Source organism: Caretta caretta, chromosome 9 (assembly GCF_965140235.1).
Source record: "Caretta caretta isolate rCarCar2 chromosome 9, rCarCar1.hap1, whole genome shotgun sequence".
Classification (NCBI taxonomy): domain Eukaryota; kingdom Metazoa; phylum Chordata; order Testudines; family Cheloniidae; genus Caretta; species Caretta caretta.
In genome coordinates, this window is record NC_134214.1 from 47,891,716 (window position 1) to 47,911,309 (window position 19,594).

Below are 19,594 nucleotides of genomic sequence, written 5' to 3' on the forward strand. Positions count from 1 at the left end.
ATGTACTCGCCGGCTTGGTGCTCCGGTGCCAAGATAGGGATATGGGTTCCGTCTATGGCCCCACCACAGTTAGGGAATCCCATTGCAGCAAAGCCATCCACTATGACCTGCACATTTCCCAGGGTCACTACCCTTGATATAGGCAGATCTTTGATTGCGTTGGCTACTTGCATCACAGCAGCCCCCACAGTAGATTTGCCCACTCCAAATTGATTCCCGACTGACCAGTAGCTGTCTGGCATTGCAATCTTCCACAGGGCTATCGCCACTTGCTTCTCAACTGTGAGGGCTACTCTCATCTTGGTATTCTTGCGCCTCAGGGCATGGGAAAGCAAGTCACAAAGTTCCATAAAAGTGCCCTTACACATGCGAAAGTTTCGCAACCACTGGGAATCGTCCCAGACCTGCAACACTATGTGGTCCCATCATCTGTGCTTGTTTCCTGAGCCCAGAATCGGCGTTCCACTGCATGAACCTGGCCCATTAGCACCATGATGCCCACATTGCCAGGGCCCGTTTTGAGAGAAGTCTGTGTCCATGTCCTCGTCACTCACGTTACTGAGCTGACGTCGCCTACTCGCCCAGTATCGCTTTGCCAGGTTCCGGTGCTGCATATACTGCTGGATTATGCGCGTGGTGTTTAATGTGCTCCTAATTGCCAAAGTGATCTGAGCGGGCTCCATGCTTGCCGTGGTATGGCGTCTGCACAGAAAAAAGGCACGGAACGATTGTCTGCCGTTGCCCTGATGGAGGGAGGGGCAACTGACGACATGGCTTACAGGGTTGGTTTACAGGAAATTAAAATCAACAAAGGGGGTGGCTTTGCGAGAAACTGAATGGCCCCCTCAAGGATAGAACTCAAAACCTCAAGGACAGAACTCAAAACTGGGTTTGGCAGGCCGTTCACAGAGGGAAGGAGGAGAAAATGAATACAAAACAAATCTGGTCTATTTCTTGTTTTGAGCCACTTCATCTATCTTTATACATCTTGCTGGCAGCAGACTGTGCAGTACGATTGCTAGCTGTCATTATCTCCTGGGTGCTCGGCAGAAGACGGTGCAGTATGACGACTAGCCATCATCTTCTGCTGGCTGGAGGTTAAAAGACAGTGCACTGCCTGTAGGACTGAATCGCCCCGAGACGAAACTTAAAAGGGAAATGACCTGGCTGAGTCATTCCCATGTTTGCCCAGGTGCCCGATTAAAAGAGCACCCAGGACTACGTCGATGACGGCTACCATTCATACTGCACTGTCTGCTGCCAAAAGGCAATTAACTGCTGCAGTGTAGCATTGCAGTATCACGTCTGCCAGCACCCAGGAGAAGTACGGTGACGGTTTGCTGAGTGGGCTCCATGCTTGCCGTGGTATGGTGTCTGCACACGTAACTCAAGAAAAAAGGCGCAAAACGATTGTCTGCCCCTGCTTTCATGGAGGGAGGGAGGGAACGGGGGCCTGACAATATGTACCCAGAACCACCCACGACAATGGTTTTAGCCCCATCAGGCACTGGGATTTCTACCCAGAATTCAGATGGGCGGCGGAGACTGCGGGAACTGTGGGATAGCCACTCACGGTGCAACGCTCCGGAAGTCGAGGGTTGCCCCGGTACTGTGGACACACTCCGCCGACTACATGCACTTAGACCACTTGTGTGGGGACACACACAATCAACTGTATAAAACCGCTTTCTACAAAACCGACTTCTATAAATTCGACCTAATTTTGTAGTGTAGACATACCCATAGCCTCAGTCAGTCTCCTCCTTGTTTCCCTCTTGATTACTAAAGCATTTCCTCTGCTCTGAGATTCCAGTTGTTATTGTTATGAGTTGTGTGAAACTTTGTTATGAGATGAGTTAAAACCTCATTGAGATTGAAAGGCGTGAATTCACCCTTCAACTAACATGACTGCTAGAGTAAGCCCCTACCTAAAGACAAAAGGAGTATGTGAACCCACCCAGGAGCTTTTGCTGAGTGTTTTTTTAGGGGTAGGGATGGAGAGGCAGAACAGATAAAAAACTGGGAAAGATAGAGGGAGTAAGGGCTTGTCTACAGCTAGGGCGGGGTAGATTCACACCCCAGTTTCTTGTGAAGTAGATGTCTGTGTAGACAAGCCCAGAGAAACTGCCTGAAGGTGCAGTAGAAAGCATGGTGGCTGACCAGTGTTCCCTCTAATTTTTCCCACACATGTGCAGAATTAATTTTGTTATGTGCACCAATATGGAGGTGATGTGTCATACATAACAAAATTCATGTGGTGGGGGTGGGGCCGAGGGATTTGGAGTGTGGGAGGGGGCTCAGGACTGGGGCAGAGGGTTGGGGCGCAGGGGAGTGAGGGCTCTGCCTAGGGTTGCAGGCTCTGGGGTGTGGCCAGTGCTGAGGGCTGGGGCAGAGGGTTGTGGGGCGGGGTGAAGGCTCTGTGCGCTCTGGGGTGGGGCTGAGGATGAGAGGTTTGGGGTGAAGGCTGTTCCAGGGCCATGGCAAGGAGAGAGAGAGGACTCCCCCAGCTCTCTCTCCCCGCAGCAGCACCTGGGCTGGGGTGAGAGCTGCCCCTCCCCTGGCTGTGGCAGGTCTGGTCCGGGGCTGGGTTCGGGCCAGGGGAGGGGTGCTCCTCCCACAGCCGCGGCAGGTCTGGGGCTAGGTTGGGGCACCCCTCCCCCAGCTGCGGCAGGTCCCAGCCCAGCAGGTTGCCTGAGCGCCTGTGTGGCGCTTAATAGGCTGCTGCGTGGCCACGTGGTTTACAGGGAACTTAGTGGCTGACCCTGGAAGAAACCTGGGGAGAGGTTTTGGGTCAGGGATGCAGGCTGAAAAGAATGTTTTTGGTGCTGTGAGCAAAATAAGCTGTTCCCTGCTAGTTGGTTCCATCTGTTTTCAGAGACAAAGGACTTTGTACATTCTTTGTAAATACACAAAACTGCACCAGAGAAATATCTAGCAACAATTTCTTCTTCTAACTGGAACAACCTACTAGACCCTGAATTTTGGCTAGCTGCTCAGGTCAAACGGAGTAACATTATTAATACAGTAGAAGTTAAGCACATAGCCATGGATCAGGACCCTATTGTGCTAGGTGCTATACAAACATAGACAGACCAAAAGAGCAGTCCCATCCCAAAGAGTTAATGCACGAAGTATAAGACAAGAGGCAATAGGTGGAGACAGTCAGATGGGGCAAGCACAACAAAACAATTCGGCAACAGTTAAAAAGGAAAGCTGGAAATAGCTACCCATTAAAATGACACCATGAAAACCTAACCCATGCAACACATGCTGAGCAACATCATCACCTGCCTCATCTTGTCCCGCTGAGTTTAATCCATCCATGATTAAAATGACACATACACCTCTTTTTCCATAATAAAGATGAAACCAAAATAAACACCAAGCACAGGCAAACAACAGACTAGATCTTCACTCTACGAAACACAATAGAGTGCAACATACATTTCATAGACTTTGAGAAGGCTTTCGACAGCATTCACAGGACCAGCCTATAGCGCATTCTGCGGGCATATGGAATCCCGTTCCGCATCATCAATGTCATCAAAAGCTTCTATTTCAACTTTACATGCAGTGATGATCACAGTGAGCTCAGTTTTGAAGTCAAAACAGGAGTACGTCAGGGGTGTGTCATGTCTGCAATCCTCTTCAACATTGCCATTGACTGGGTAATGCGGCGTACAACAGAAGACATGCCAAGAGGCATTAAATGGACACTCTTCTCATCCCTTGAAGACCTGGACTTTGCAGATGATGTCACTCCCCTATCACATATCCAACACCATATACAAGAAAAAACAACTCGCCTCAACACATTCAGTCAGCAAATTGGACTGAAAATCAACTGCAATAAGACAGATATCATGATCTTTAATATTGCCTCAGCAGATGGAGAAGGATCAGTCATGTGCTTCGGATGGAAACTGATTCCATCACCAGAGTAGCAATAAGATGGACAGCTGAAGGCAAGCGAAAACGAGGCCGCCCAAAAACAACATGGCGAAAAGCTGTGGAAGCCGAGCTGAAAAACCTGGACACAGCTGGGGAACCATTGAAAGACTTGCCAGAAACGGACAGGAGTGGAGGAGCTTCATCACTGCCCTAAACGCAGGAGGTGTAATAGGAATATGATGCTAATGATGATGACAGGCAAACAAGCAGGTCTGTGCTATCCTCGTCTTACTGCTTAGCTTTTAAATGTGCATCAACCCTCAAGTATATTTAGCGCTAGACATTACAGAAAATTACCCGAGGGGAACAGAGAGCATTGCTGTTTGGATATGGAGGGCTCATTGAAAACATACCAAGTATTTCACACTTATTTTCTCACTTGCTCACAAAGGGCTAGTGTTGAAGGGATGCGCAGAGGAGCTGGACGGTAGTGGTAAACCTCCAGGAGGCATTGAGTCAGCCAGGGCACGCCCAGAAAGTGCATGCTGGACTGGTCTCTTTGCCGGTCTAGAAGAGGTCTACAAGAATGGGTGCTCTCTCACTTGTGCCAGCCAGTGCCACCTCTTAGCCAGTGGAGCTGGGGAGTCAGGTCCTCATTCCCACCCTTTTTGACTTGACCTACACTAGTATTCTTCTTCCAGTTCCCCACTGTTGCACTACCACAGATCCTGTGTCACAGGCAGTAGCAAGCTAGTGTAAACAAGTGACTGGTCTCAACTGCTCTAGACCTGCTCCAATTACCTTGGAGGATTGGAGTAGGACAGTGACATCAGGATCATCAGAGACCAAGGGATTAAATTAGAGAGATTAAACAGGAAACAGCACTGATCCTCGCAGGAGGACCAAGGTTTGCCATCCTCTCCTTCCATTATGCTCTAATAAATTTGTTAGTCTCTAAGGTGCCACAAGTACTCCTGTTCTTTTTGTGGATACAGACTAACACAGCTGCTACTCTGAAACCTTCCATGGAGATGCTTTGCCATCCAAGTTCTCTCCCATCCATCTCACTCTCCAGGTCCCCTCAAGATTTCTCCTGCCCTCCCCCACTCCACTTGTTCCCAAGTCCTCTCCTCCACTCCTAGATCCCCTCTAAATGGCCTTCTATTCTGCCCTAGAAGTTTCCCCATCCTCTCCCTCAATCCCTGGGTTCTGCCTATCTCTCCCCTGCCCCACAGCTGGCCCTAGAACTTTCCATCTCTCGCCTACATCCTTTGCCTCCCCTGCGCAATCTCTTCCCTCTTCTCCACCCTGACTTCCCCAAGCACCGTCCCATCTGCTTGCCTGGTCCCTGGCATCTCAGTGTTTCAAGAAGTAAACTGGACCCTGCAAAGCTCTCTTCCCAGGGGCTGCTCTCTCTAGGCCAAATCCAGGCCTGGGATATAGGAAGAGGAAGGATATAGGAAGAGGAACTCCTGCTGCCAAGTGTGGGTCACTTCCTCAACACTTCCTAGTCTACATGGTAACCACAGAAAGCACTCAGCAGTACGGTGGCTAGGTGTCCAGTCTGGTTGAAAAGAGGACCTGACTGGACACCCAAAGTCCGGTTATTACGGGTGGGGAAGGTGGGGAGGAGCCAAGTCATCACCAGCTCCAGCCCCAACTCAGCTGGGGCTGCCTCTTACCTGTGTCGGGCAGCTGCAGCTCCCAGCCCCAGCTTTGCGGGCGAGTCCCTCCTGACCCAGGCAGAGATGGGGAAGAGAAGGGAAGAGTTGCGAGTGACGGAATGGGAGCAGGGCCTCAGGGGGGAAGAGGCTGGGAAGGGTTGGGACCTGTGGGGAAGGGGTGGAGCAGGGACGGGAAGGAGAGGTTCTGGCACTCCTGCTAGAGTGTTTGGTTTTAAAATATTACAAAGTTGGCAACCCTACTCAGCAGCAGCCCCTGCTCCCCCTTGCGCTGGTGTGCAGGAGGGCATGCTGGTATCATCCAACAGACCCACCCCTCACCTCTGGAGCATCCACTCCTCCGGTAACTCCTCGGCCCTCCACAAGGGCTGCACTGGCAGACCCGGCCAAACCCCTCAGCGCTTGAAGTCAAGGGAAGCAGACTCCCTACTATACCCTCTAGAACTAGAGAGAGGAGGGCATTGGCTGGAGCGCACACCACCAGTTTTACAGCAAGACTTCCGTAGAGAGCTACACATCTGGCCTGAACAGCTGAAAAGAGACAGCAAAAACTAGTAAAGAAAAGGGGAACCGGATGGACCTGAGCCTGTGGGCTGCCCACAATCCAACCACAAACGAGGGGCTGGGGAACGGGCCTGCACAGCAACCAGTCACAACAGTCGGCTCCAATCCACCCCAGAGTGAAGAAAACCGCCACCGCTGCAGAATCCCCCCAGAACTGCCACGTATCAGTTTTACCATCTAAGGAGCAATATTATTTGCAAATACTTTGAAAGGATGAAGACCATGGTCAACAACATTGCTCCTCTGGCACAACGGAACTCCCTACGCTGGTGGTAAAGCTTGCCAGGGGGCAGTCTCAGGCCCCCCAGGAAATAAGGACCAAACCTTCCCACATTCCACTCCAAATACAAGGCACATTTCTTTGACCTGTCTTCTCTCTCATGAATTCTGTAGAACCCATATTTTATGAACTAATTGGAGATTGAGGGTTCATAACATAGAATATCCCAAAATGACCCTGGGTATGGTACATCAGTTGCAGTATAGAGCACTGAATTGCTTTCTTCTCACCATGCAAACTACCACAAAGTGATTTCCCATACACTGACGGCACTGGAATGCAAGGGGATGTCGACTTGTTCTTCATTGACAGGACTTTCATTATGTGATTTTTTTTCCCCTCTCAGGAAAAATCATTCCTAGAATTGGTCATTCATAAGACTGGCGTTTGTAAAATCAAGGTTATACTGTACATCGCAACAGATGCATATGTTAAAAAAATCCCTACCAAACCAAGACATTCCACTGCACACACTTCTAGTCATGTTGTTTGATGCATTGCTTGAAGGCGCTTAGATACTATGGTGACGGGGCACGGTATACAAGAACCTAGATTGAACAGAAGGCCTATAATTCAGCTCCCTGTCCTGCTGGGATACTGAGTAGTCCCAGGTTCCAGAGTAACAGCCGTGTTAGTCTGTATTTGCAAAAAGAAAAGGAGTACTTGTGGCACCTTAGAGACTAACCAATTTATTTGAGCATAAGCTTTCGTGAGCTACAGCTCACTTCATCGGAGGCATAAAGTGGAAAATACAGTGAGGATGTTTTTATACACAGACCATGAAAAAAATGAGGATGTCTTTACACACACAGACCATGAAAAAATGGGTGTTTATCACTACAAAAGGTTTTCTCTCCCACACCCCACTCTCCTGTCAGAGTAACAGCCGTGTTAGTCTGTATTCGCAAAAAGAAAAGGAGTACTTGTGGCACCTTAGAGACTAACAAATTTATTTGAGCATAAGCTTTCGTGAGCTACAACTCACTTCATCGGATGCAGTAGTCCCAGAGACACTGGTCTGTTGCTGATAGACTGGGGCTGTGTCAGAGAACTGCAGAGCTGAAGAGTAAGAAATGTCACAGATTAAGAAATAAAGAAAGCGTTATGCAATCTGTAGCTATGTTCAGTCTCGTGTTCAGGTTTCTGGAGAGGCTCATCTGAAGGCTGGCCTAACCATTCCCACTGCCAAAGGGCAAGGAAAGGAACATATTGCTGGGACATATGATGTTTCAAGTCACACTTGAATTTGTGGGAAAGGATCACAGGTTGGAGAGGAAAAGCAGAAGTACATAGTAAAATGTACTCCTGGCACTACGTTTCTAAGCATCTGGGCTCCAAAGAGCATTAGAAAAAAAATTATAGACTTTACACTTTGAACAAACCTCCATGGGAGAACGGAGCTGCATAGCCAGGGGCCAGTCAGAGGGAAATATTGACTTCATATAATCTGCTCTGGTTTTTTAAATGAGGAACAGAAATGAAAACAGGCAATGCAAGCAGAAGTGAGTGATCTACAGCAGCCGAAAACAAGGTGGGACTGTATGAGTTATTTTTAGCATGCACACATGCACCTCTTCTCCCCACTCCAATATACACACACAGTTTACCAGGCAGAGTCAAACTGATGTTCATCACCTGTGATTCCCTCTTCAAACCCTCCCACTGTTCCTCTTTGCCCAGGATTGTGATAACTTCTTCAAGGAGAAGATCAATAAGAACCAATATGACTTTTCTTTTCATCCCTCCTTCCAAAACTCTTTCCTCCTTCTCCCCAGACACACACTTGGAGGTCTCTCACCTACTTTTAACTCCTCCAACTGTCCCTTTGGGTCTAGACCTCCTGGCCTTCTTTACCCTTGTTTTCCCTCCCTCTTTCTATAGGCATCTTCTTGTATCTCTCATCCTCCAAAAAACTACCCTCCGTCCTACATGTCTTTTCAATCACTATCCTATCTCCCCTTTCCTCTAAGCTCACTGAACAACTGCTTATATCTACTGTCTCTAGTCACTTTTGGATCTTGGAGTCAAAGGAAGCAGACTCCCTAGTATACACTCTGGCACTGCAGAAAGGAGGGCATTGGATGCACTGCCATACAGTCTAATGTAGCTTCTGTCATTTCCACTCTATGGAAACTAAAGTCTCTAATGACTCGTTCCTGGCTAAATCTTGTGGCCAGTATTTCAACCTCATCTGCATCAAGGCAGCTATAACACTGCTGATCATTTCCTCCTCCTCAACATCCTGTCCTGTCTTGGTTCTCCGATCTCTCTGACTGCTCCTTCAACAGCATTTTTTGCAGTTCCTCTTTCCTCCTGCCGGACCCCTTCTCTGTGAACATCTCATAGGGCCTGGCCTTAGACCCCTCCCCACATCTTACCTCTGAGTGACTTAAGCTTGCCGGTGCCGCCAAAATGTCTTGGCATAGAGGCTCCGAAACTAGCCTTACTGAGAATGCCTTTTAGTATTTCTGAGGGGATTAGTGGAGGGATTATGAAGACATATAAGGAAAACGGCTTTTCATATACAGAACCCAGTGCAAGCTGGGCACAGAAGGGGCTAACTAGGGGCTCTCTACTGGGGTTCTGAATTTTGGTTGGCTGTATTCCTGGAGGTTTCATCACATGACAGACATAATCTTTAATTAAAGATTAACTTTTAATTCCTGGAGACTCCAGGACAGTCCTGGAGGGTTGGCAACCCTAGTCTTTACAGCAGTGCTATAAATAGAAAGCACAGGATGATTGGGGCCCTGAGAGAAAGGGGAAGTGTTCCCTCTCCATAAACCCAGGCCAGTTAGCAAGGAGGAACTGGAAAACTGAGCATCTTATTATATTGCTTAAGGCCAACTGTTTCTAAGCTTGGTGCCTCAGGAGTAGCCTGATTTTCAAAGTAGAGGAGAACTTGCAGCATCACTGCAAGCTGAAAATCAGGCCACTTCCACTGAGGTGCCAAAAGTATTACCAGGAGAAGATTACTTCCTTTAGGCACCTGGTTTGGAAAATGTTGGCTTAAAACATACTAAGTTAGCCAGGTGAAACTAACCAGCTCATTAGACATTTCTCAAGCAGCCTTTTGCATCTCATTCAAATAAGCATTGACGTTTGTTTCAGGAACTGAAGTTAGTGCCTCATAGATGGTTGATAAATGCTTTATCTAAGGCTTGGTCTACACTACAGACTTACGTCACTATAACTACGTCGCTCAAGGGTGTGGAATTGAGTGACAGTTATACCGACCCAACTCCTGGTGTAGACAGCGCTACGTTGACAGGAGGGCTTTTCCCATCGACATAGCTACCACCTCAGGGAGGTGGAGTACCTACACGGATGAAGAAGCTCTCCTGTCAGCATAGATAGCACTGTATGTGTAGACAAGCCCTTTTAAAACATCTTGTTAGCTCTTCAGAAAAAGTCTCTGTTGTTCAGGTTGACACTTGTGCTAAGCCTTTACTAAGCAATTTTAGGAGGATTTCTCAGTAACTTGACTTTAGACAGGAGTCACAGCAGGGAGTAACAGCTACTTCCCAAGCCAGCCATAAGCATGATCTATTTTAACACAGCTTTGGGGGCCCGGAGAAACAAGATGCTAAGTGGACAACATGGACTGAGGGGTAGGCTGGAGGGGCTGGAGGACCCCATGGAGGAGTGGGCAGCTGCGGGACCATGGGGTAAGGGGTGGACTCTGATGATTGGAGAAAAATTGAGGGCAGATGGGAGTGAGGAGGGAATTCGGGGGGCTGGATGACTATGAGGTGAGGGGTCTTCGGGGCAGCAAGCAGGTGAGCTGAGCATGGGGATAAGGGGGAGAGGTGAAGGAACGTGGAGGGTTGGGGGGTCTGCAGCCTGGTAACACATGCAGCAGCCTCTGAGGACCAGCTAGGACCTAGGAGGGACCTGCTGCCTCCAACAGAGGAGTAGTTCATGTGAGGAACCTTTTTAATTAGTGCTGGGGACTGTATAGAGGCTTCTGCTTGGGTTGGGGTGTGGATTTTAGGGTGCCCTGAAATGAAGAGAATGGATGGTGGTTTGGGGGTTATCTGGAAGCCAGAACCAGGGGAGGGGAACAATGAGAGTTGTAGAGGTAAATGATGGAGCCTGTGGCCCTTGGAGAATTTGGGGGGGGGGAGGGGCGAGAGGGAGGGCAAGTACAAGGTGAATGGCCCATGCCATTTCTGAAGCATGGAAGCTGGATGAACACTATTCATGACATATTTCATGAATGGTTTGGTCCTGAAACTACAAGGGTGGCTTATTCAAAGCTGAGTTTGATCTAATGCCTTTTTCTATGTGAGATTTGAGACTAAAATGTTGGAAGTTAATCACTGCTAAATTAGGAGCATGAGAGTACCTGATCTGACTTCATAAGATCTGGAAGAAGCAATTGTTGGCCAATGGGAATAAGAAATTATAATAACCTACAGAAAAGTCAGTGTATAACTTTTAAAAAATCACTTTTAGCTCTTCTGAAGGCCAACTGGATGGAAATTGGATGTTCATATCACTAAACAAAAGACAAACTAAAAGACTAACAACCACACTGTCAATGTGAGAAAAATTCCATCTAGCTCTTTAGAAAGTAACTGAAGGACACCAGTCTTCATTGGCCCTACCACCCATTTCATTAGTTGAAGAGTAAGCTTGACCTGGAGAGATATTGCATGTGAATGTTTGTCATTGTTACCATGCTTCATATCTTCTTATAGAAAAGAATTCTTGCTAAATGAGAGAGCATTCTGCTCTGCTTTTCACATGGCTGTAAATGAAGCAGTTGAGCAGGTTCAACATCCACTTGCCTAGTAGAAGAACACTGAAGTGTGTGTGTTTGAAGCCAGCTGTATCGATAATTGCTGAAAATAATTCATTTTAGTTAGAGATGAGCCCAGATCCAAATACATGCACCTCACAGTATTCCATATTATGGGTGAGGGCTAGACCTGAATGTAGCTGTGGATCCAAACTGCATCTGAGACCTGAAGTGTGCAAGTCCGTACTGAGATCTAACCTCCCCCCAGATCTGGTTTTCACAATTCAGGCCCAAAAGCATAACTTCCACCATTTGGAAAGACAGAGCCTTTTACCCATGCAAACTTTAAATGATTAACATTTGCTAAATATGGACCTTAAAGCACTTGGGCCTAATTTTTCAAAAGAGACTAGTGGTCTTGAGTGCCCAAATTGAGTCACCTTAAAAGGGCCTGATTTTCAGAGGCCAGTTGTTCAGCACTTCTGAAAATCAGGTTATTGAAAATCTTCCTATCCATTATTCCTCATATTCCACCCAGGCCTCATCCTGCCACCTCCTAAGGACTTGTTAATATTCTCTTTATAGGCCCTTGTAAGATATAGCAGAATTGTGCAATGTTCAAAGTAAAGTCTTCATGTGAAAGGCCTTAATGTTTCAGTGAAGTCCAACTAGCGCCCCAAAGTAATATTTACCTGTCTTTATACTACCATCCCACTCAATATATACCCTTTGCCTAAAATTTCCCAAAATATAAGCAAAGGTCAAAATAATAACTTATACATTTCCTATTTCAGGGACCCAATTCCAGTATGCTATAACACAATGCTCACTAAAAAGCCATATGTTAATTGCTAGACATCTAGTTAATATAGTTAAAAATACAAACTGGAAAGGTCTACACGTGGTTACGTAAATCTACAGTATTATGTAATCAGCACATTCTATAACACCAAACAGATCAATCATTCTAATTCTATTCATTAAGATGTTCCTCTACTCCACCATCACATTGCACTATGACAAAACTCACAGAAATCAAACATAACCATAATGTTCTCGGAGACTGGATTTCTCTTAACAGTTTTACACATTTAATGAACGAGATAAAAAATCAATATATTACCATTACAGAACAAACCAAGGGAGCGGTGTTACGTTAGAGTGGGTGGTGTAAATCAGATGAGTGGATGGTGTGTGAGCAAGGATTCTTCGGCAGTGTGGAATTAGCTAGATGCTTTAACTGTTTATTTGCAGACAGCCTAATGTTTGGGTAGAGTTTTTATATAATAAAGTATAAGTTTTTGAGTGTCCTGGACTCTGTTGAAACATTTCCAGTCTTAGCCCTTCTAAAACTACGTTTTTGTTTGTCTCACGATATTTGCTGGTTCACTTAATACTCCAGCTCCTGGAGTCATGTGATTAAATGGGAATCTCAGCTGCCTTAAAAAAAGTAAGTTTCTAGTCCTCGCGGCTGCAGAGAAAAGCTTGAAAACTTGAAGCCTACACTCAAACACCAGAAGGCAAATAAAAAGAACCCTAACTTCAATATTTTTTAAATCTCCTGATTTTTAGGCCAATCATGATTTTTGCAGGGCCTGACATGATTTTCTGAGTACATGGTGTTGGCAAAAACTGAACTAGAAAAGCTGTTGTAGGTCACTGTTATCTGCTCCTCTGTGGGTATTTTAAATGGCATATCTGTATTTATTTCTTCAGCAGAGTAAGTTCATTTTGAAAAATGGTAAATATGTCATTACAGAACATGCTGCTGGCTTCAGAATTCCTGAGAACAGAGATAATGTGTGTGTGTACACATAACCATAGCATGGGCCAGGTTCTGTCCCCCACTCCATTTTCTGAGGTGCTCCTCTACCCAGGGCTGAAGCCAGACAGAAAATAAGGAAACCATAACAAATCCCCTAAATACATTCCCCACCCTATCTGCTGTATTGAACGGATCTCAACCGCAGCACAGAATCAGGCCCTAAATTGCATAACCAAAATTACTATTTAAAATACACAATGGAGAAGAGAACTTATGAGGTTAAGGAAGTCAGAATTACTGGAGATATACTGCTCCCTAAGAAAATTATGTAAGTACTCTAGATGTATGAGCATATAAAACAGGATTCATGGTGTCTAACATTTTAGAAAATACTCTTTGTGTTAGTATTTGAGAAATAGCATGGGACTGAATAATTCAAAACTATATGGTAATGCAGATGCACAAGAGGTGCAGAGGTAAATTTACAATTTCCTGTCTTCAGTATGTGTAATTTCTCAGCCTTAAAGTTGCAGTACTTTCTCTATCTTAACTCCTCATTCCCTAAGAGAATCACTTGTGGCAAGTTTTCTGTGGTAACAAGTAAGTCAGGGTGAAATCGATCTTTTTTAATATAAAAGTTTCATTAAATCTATCTTTAGCAAAATAAATTAATCTCACTTTCATATATAAGTTTTGCAGCTTTGCATACTGACTAGATCTTGACTTTCTGAAGACCAAGGGCCCGATTCTGCTCTCGCTGAAGTCCAGGATCAGTTTGGTCATTGGTTTGGATGGGTGCAGGATTCCTGTGTCTTTCCAGGATTGTCAGTTTATGTGATAAAAATGGAACCTGCCATTTTTCACAGAGCCTACATGTGGGTCCAATCTTGCCCTTAGCTCCCACTGAAGTCAAACAATATGCAGCACCTCATAGGATTGGGCCCATAATTTCCAATCACCAGTTTTTAATCAAACAGATGAGTTCAACAATTTTGCATCTATAACAATGAGCCAAATCCCACAGTACTTAATGCCAGGAAGACCCTTTGGTTCAGGTCTCATTGCATGCTGCAGGGATTGGCACAACGCAGATCACAATAGAATTGTTAGTCAGAATGACAAAACTGCTGCCGGTTCGTATGCAGTCCTCGCTCTCTGTCTGCAAAGTGCTCACAAGGGACCTGGCCGAGCATTCTCTGCAAACCAGAAACTGCTCCTGACGTCAGTGACAACAGCAATGCCACAAGGAACGCAGGAACTGACCCAAGTTAACGCTCTAATCAGATCACGCTAGATGGATCTGCCGCCATACATATACACTGACAGAACATGGTAGAGAATGGAGGGAAGGGTGACACAGTAGCTGTTCAAGGGCACTCTGAGCAGAGTGTCCAAGGACTGAATGAGCATGGACAGTGAATTTCCCTTAAGAAGAGGGGAGAGTATTGCTGTCAGGGTGATATGAACAAGCTGTCCTGCCACTGTGCATGTTCAGCTGATAGAGGATTTGGATCTGTCTGGTACCTTTCACAAACACTAAGTTCACATGTAAACATGGGACGGTCCAGCCCTTTCCCCTATACTGTTTTTGGATATGGGTGACAGGATGGAGGTGGGCAGTGTTGGGAGGAACTCTAGCATCTCTCATATCTTCAGCAAGCTGAGTCCCCAGAACGCTGCAAATACGCTGCTGGATTGGTATAAAGAATAGTATCCAGGTCTGCAGAGCCTGGGGAGGCTGATATTTCCACAGTGCCACCAGAAGGCCATGCAGAGACATGGCCAGGGAGCACTGTGGGGAGTCAGCGCCACAGGAAGTCTTGCCCATAAGACCCAGAGTGACAGTACCTTGCCACCTTCTAATTGGTCAAGTGTCTCTACTTAAACCCAGGGGTTGCCCCAGGAAGTTGTCTGGACAACCACACAGACCTTGGCCTGCTGCAGACTTCACTTCATCTCCTGATCTCTGGTCTCTGACTCCAGCTTGACTTTGATCCCGATTTCTGCCTCTTGATTCTAACCTGGTGCTACCTCTGATCTCTGATCCCAGCCTGACTCTGCCTCTTGTTTACGGGACCTGCCTTTGCAATTCCTTCATCTTCATCCTGTCCCTGGTGGGCAGACCTCAGCCCGGCTGTGACCACTCGGCAAGACCGCGCACACCCCCGGTCCCTTACACCTCTGGCTTGAGCTTCATTTGGCTTGCAGACAGTCACAGTTTCTGGCCTGTTTATGAACTGCTCACACATGGTGTCATTCGTTTCCTGTTACATGTAGTCCTGCTATCAGAGCAGATGCTCAAAATTCACTTGATACAAAGCTAGGGACGAACCCTACAGTCCACATACATCCAGAACTCCCACTCAACTCAGTGACAGCTGAGAGTGATCAGGTTCAGGCCCCTCCCTAGCAAAAAATGATGGAAAATCCTGTATTATTAGAGGGAAAAAACACTTCCTGCAACGGTGAGTTGGTATGAATTAATGCAATGCTCATGCTCATGCACAATGTCAGATCATTAGAATGGGAAACTGAAGTCCTGTGTGTATCCAGAGAACAAGTAAGGCAGCAGAATATCCATGTACTGTATCTTTAAATCTGTAGCAGGAAGTCAGGCAGCAGGGTAGCTGGAGAAAGTGAAACAGAGTGAGACACACACACACACACACACACAGACAGGCAGAGATGACATGAAGAACACCTTTATTCACATAAAATCACATTAAAAACTATTTAAAATGTTATACAAGTACAATATATACACCAAAAGATATAAAAAAATAAAGCAACACACATCATAAACGAACATTAAACACGGCTCATTAAAGCATCGTCATCACCAAATTCAAATGATTGTTAACACACCAAGTCAACCAAAAAGTGTCCAGGTTATCTGTCCATTTATAAAATGTGTAATCAGGTTGCTGCCGGGCCACAATTAGTGCATAGAACAGCCCTAGCACATTACATCGCTCTACCTTGGCCATTCTGTTCTGGTGAGATTTCAAAATGGCTAGTTTTTGCCTGACCCAGCAAAAAGTTAGCCAGGCAGGAAGCTCACTGAATGCGAGCAGGTTTCAGAGTAGCAGCCGTGTTAGTCTGTATCCGCAAAGAGAAATGCGAGCACTGTATCTGTAGAACAAACAGGGGCTTAGAGAAAACCAGCCCCAAACCACTGAAAAGCGACTACAAAAAAAAGGAATCAAACAGGGACAATGCAGGAAAAAATGAAACACTGTGTCTGAAGCCCAACAAAAAGTCACCCAGGGCCAGGGGTATCCTCCAGGCTGTATTAGGGAGATCACAGAGGATGGCATAATGCTGCACCTTGGTACACATACCACAGAGCGGCTTCTTGGCCCTGGTTGCAAAAGGAACATTCACCAAACCCTCCCAGGACAACAATCTGCCTGGTTGCACAAGGATCTCACCAGCCAGAGAGACAGCTAGTGAGTGGAACACAGGATTCTGCCTGGATGATCAATCCCTGCAATAACTTTCTGCAAATACTGAGCAGCCTGCTGAGGGAGCGCTGCCTTCTCCAACAAACGCACAGAGGGGATTCTGGCCTGAACAGCAAGAGCTGTCGCTGACCTCCAGCTTGCCCAACTAGGAACAATCAGGTGAGCCAGCCTGGTCAACACAGCCTGAGTAAAGGCAGAAAACAGGTTCCTGGAGGAGAGAGCTTCAGCGGGAAAAAGTGGGTTAAAAAACAGCGGCTCTTCCAAGAGCCATAAACTGGAAACTGCCTGGTCCAGCCAGGCACTTCGCAGAAGTTATCAGGCATTAAAATACCAATATAGAATGGGGGCAAATCTAGACTCTGTAATCGACCAGGTCCCATCACAAATAGGTGAGTGTCAAAGCCCATCACCCCCAGCACAATGGAGGAGAGAGAAGGCAAGGGACTTCCAGGTCAGTGGGGAGTCAGAGTACAGCAACCGCTGAACGAACTGGAGACAAAAGGCTGCCACTTTGCTGACTAAATCAGTGAGCCCCTCGCCCCCTTCATCTAATGGCAGGAACAGCAAAGCAGGGCACAACCAGCAGTAAATATTCAAAAAAATGGTTACTATGCCTCTGTATCCAGCCCAGAAGGCCCAGGGGAGGATCCAGATTCAGTAGCCGATGCCACAATACCAAGGCCAGAAGATTGTTGGCAGTCAAAAGAGTCCAAGAAGGAGCAGTGTCATTTCTGCAGGCGACCTTACACATTCTCCTCTACCTCCTCCCAGTTCCTTAACATGAATTATTCAGATTCAAAACCGCACCCCCAACACTTTAATCGCAGACGTGCCCCATTGCAATTGTTGGGGCAACACAGGGGGACTGCTGCGCTGCCAAGAGCCCAGTAAGATCAAATTGCTCTTAGCCCATTTAGTGCAGACAGAAGAGGCCTGGTCATACACTTGTAAACGAGTGCAAAGTGTTTGCACGGCCCTGTCAGATGTTATGAAAACTGAGATATCATCAGACAGGTGAGCTGCTGATCTGCTGATGATCCGTAGACTTTCTCCAAACCAAAAAAGAATCTTGTGGGAGGATCATCGTCATGCAGCTGAGTAAAATGGGCCCGAACAAGGGCTCATTGCACCTTCTCTTTCAACAAGCATCTCAGGAGTCAGTACTTTTCAGTTAAGGTTTGGTGAATCTGCACTGGGTTACTCCCATCAAAGTTGCCATAAAGGCCCAAGATGTCTCATTCCAGGGCACTCACGGCCTGATGCAAGGACCATGTGGCAGCCTGGGTAAGCTGCTAGCAGAACAGTTGGATCTCGACCTTCCCAACACCCCACTGCTGTCTCAGGGACTCAGACAGGGGTTTGTGCTGCTGACAATGCTCCCAAAACACAGTTAACACAATTCAAGTCCTGTAATAATATGGCATTAAAGTGGGAAGCACAGGCAGGAAGAGAGAGAGAGAGACGCACGGACAGAGAGAGAATGATGATCGGCCAAGTAAGTGGGAGAAGTAGAGAAGTGAACAAACATTCATGGTACAAAAATGATCCAGTTTAACCCCAGAGATGAAGTTGGGAGTAGCTTTCAGCCAAGAGTCCTAACATCCCTTGATGTCCCAACGCCCTCTCCACTATGCTGGGTCCCACATTCTTACCAGGGGCCGCTGAGCCAGCAATACATGGGCAGGAACCCCTCAAATGACCAGGTCTCCACACAGGAAACATTTCATATTTTCAGAGGTAGCAAACACTGTATAATCTGCTCCATCTATGTGGTGCTTTAAGTTCAAGGGCTGTTCAGGGTTATTTAGAACCACACCCACCTGGCGCTGGAATTACATAACATGGCTCACACTTAGGTTCTTGCAGCCCAACATACTCATCCTGACAGCAGAAACTATTTTCTCACAATGGGAGAAATCAGACACTAGGGTCACTGAGAAGGAAGGGCGGTGGGGGGGAGCACTGGAAAAGTTACTTTAGTAGCAGGAGTAAACAAGGGAAAAACTGGAACGAAAGACTCCTTGACCCAGAGTCCTGTCCCAAATTATTCACAAACTGCTCCTGGGCCAGGAAGATTACTATAGATTTACTCATTTGAGCGGCAGATTTTATATTAGCACGGCCAATAACCTCACCTAAACTCAGCAACACTTCCTCCAGGGTGCAGGAGACAGCAGGCACACACTGACCCTCACACTTGCAAGTCAAACCACTAAACCTATCTAAAGTGGACCCCATGGAGAACCCACACACACACACCGCCGAAGAAAAAGGCGGTGGGGACAACACCACTAAAACAAAGGAATTGCAAACAACACAACAAAAACAAACCCAGACTATCAGAAACCCAACTAGTGCACACAGCACACACCAAACACTGCCTCACTCTCAGAAACTCCCACAAGAGCGTAGCTTTAGGGATAATCATGTTTCCCTAATTATTCTAACAGAGTTCCTTGTTCAGTATGAGATGAAAGCAACTCCTTCTGTGATACTTCACCATTGTCACATGACAGGGGGAACGGCAATGCAAGCTTCCAAATGCTCAGTCCTATTCTGGAGGGAGCCCCTTTAGCAATGAGTTCATAGTTCAGTCTCCATGCCTTTTCGATCCTTGGCCTGACTCCAGAGTCTGCCAACAAGAGTACCAACTGCAACAGCAGTTTTTGTGATGGTGACACTCATTCAGTAGGAACTAAAATGAGACCAACTCCTCTCAGATACAGTGGTACTAAGTAAGGGCCTGACCCAGCCAACCCTTACTATTAGGCATTCACTACAAATGTCACCTGAAATGAGATCTGGCGGCCACTGAAGCAATACTAATTTTTTAGCATGCGTTACGTTCACCCAAAGAGGACAAGAGCCAACTGTAGCCATCTGGCTTACAATGACAAGGCTACGTACTCTGTTTGATCTTGTCAAACAGACAACGCTTCCTCAGCTCTCGTCCCCTAAAGCCCCTACTCTACTTGCGCTATATTGATGACATCTTCATCATCTGGACCCATGGAAAAGAAGCCCTTGAGGAATTCCACCATGATTTCAACAATTTCCATCCCACCACCAACCTCAGCCTGGTCCAGTCCACACAAGAGATCCACTTCCTGGACACTACAGTGCTAATAAACAATGGCCACATAAACACCACCCTATACTGGAAACCTACTGACCGCTATTCCTACCTGCATGCCTCCAGCTTTC

General features: G+C 46.6%; 1 protein-coding gene across 5 annotated transcripts in view; it reads right to left on the minus strand.

Annotated features, from left to right (window-relative positions):
* The window catches only part of INPP5D (inositol polyphosphate-5-phosphatase D), a 91,451-nt gene that overhangs the window by 45,025 nt on the left and 26,832 nt on the right, over positions 1 to 19,594 (minus strand). The window lies entirely within an intron of this gene.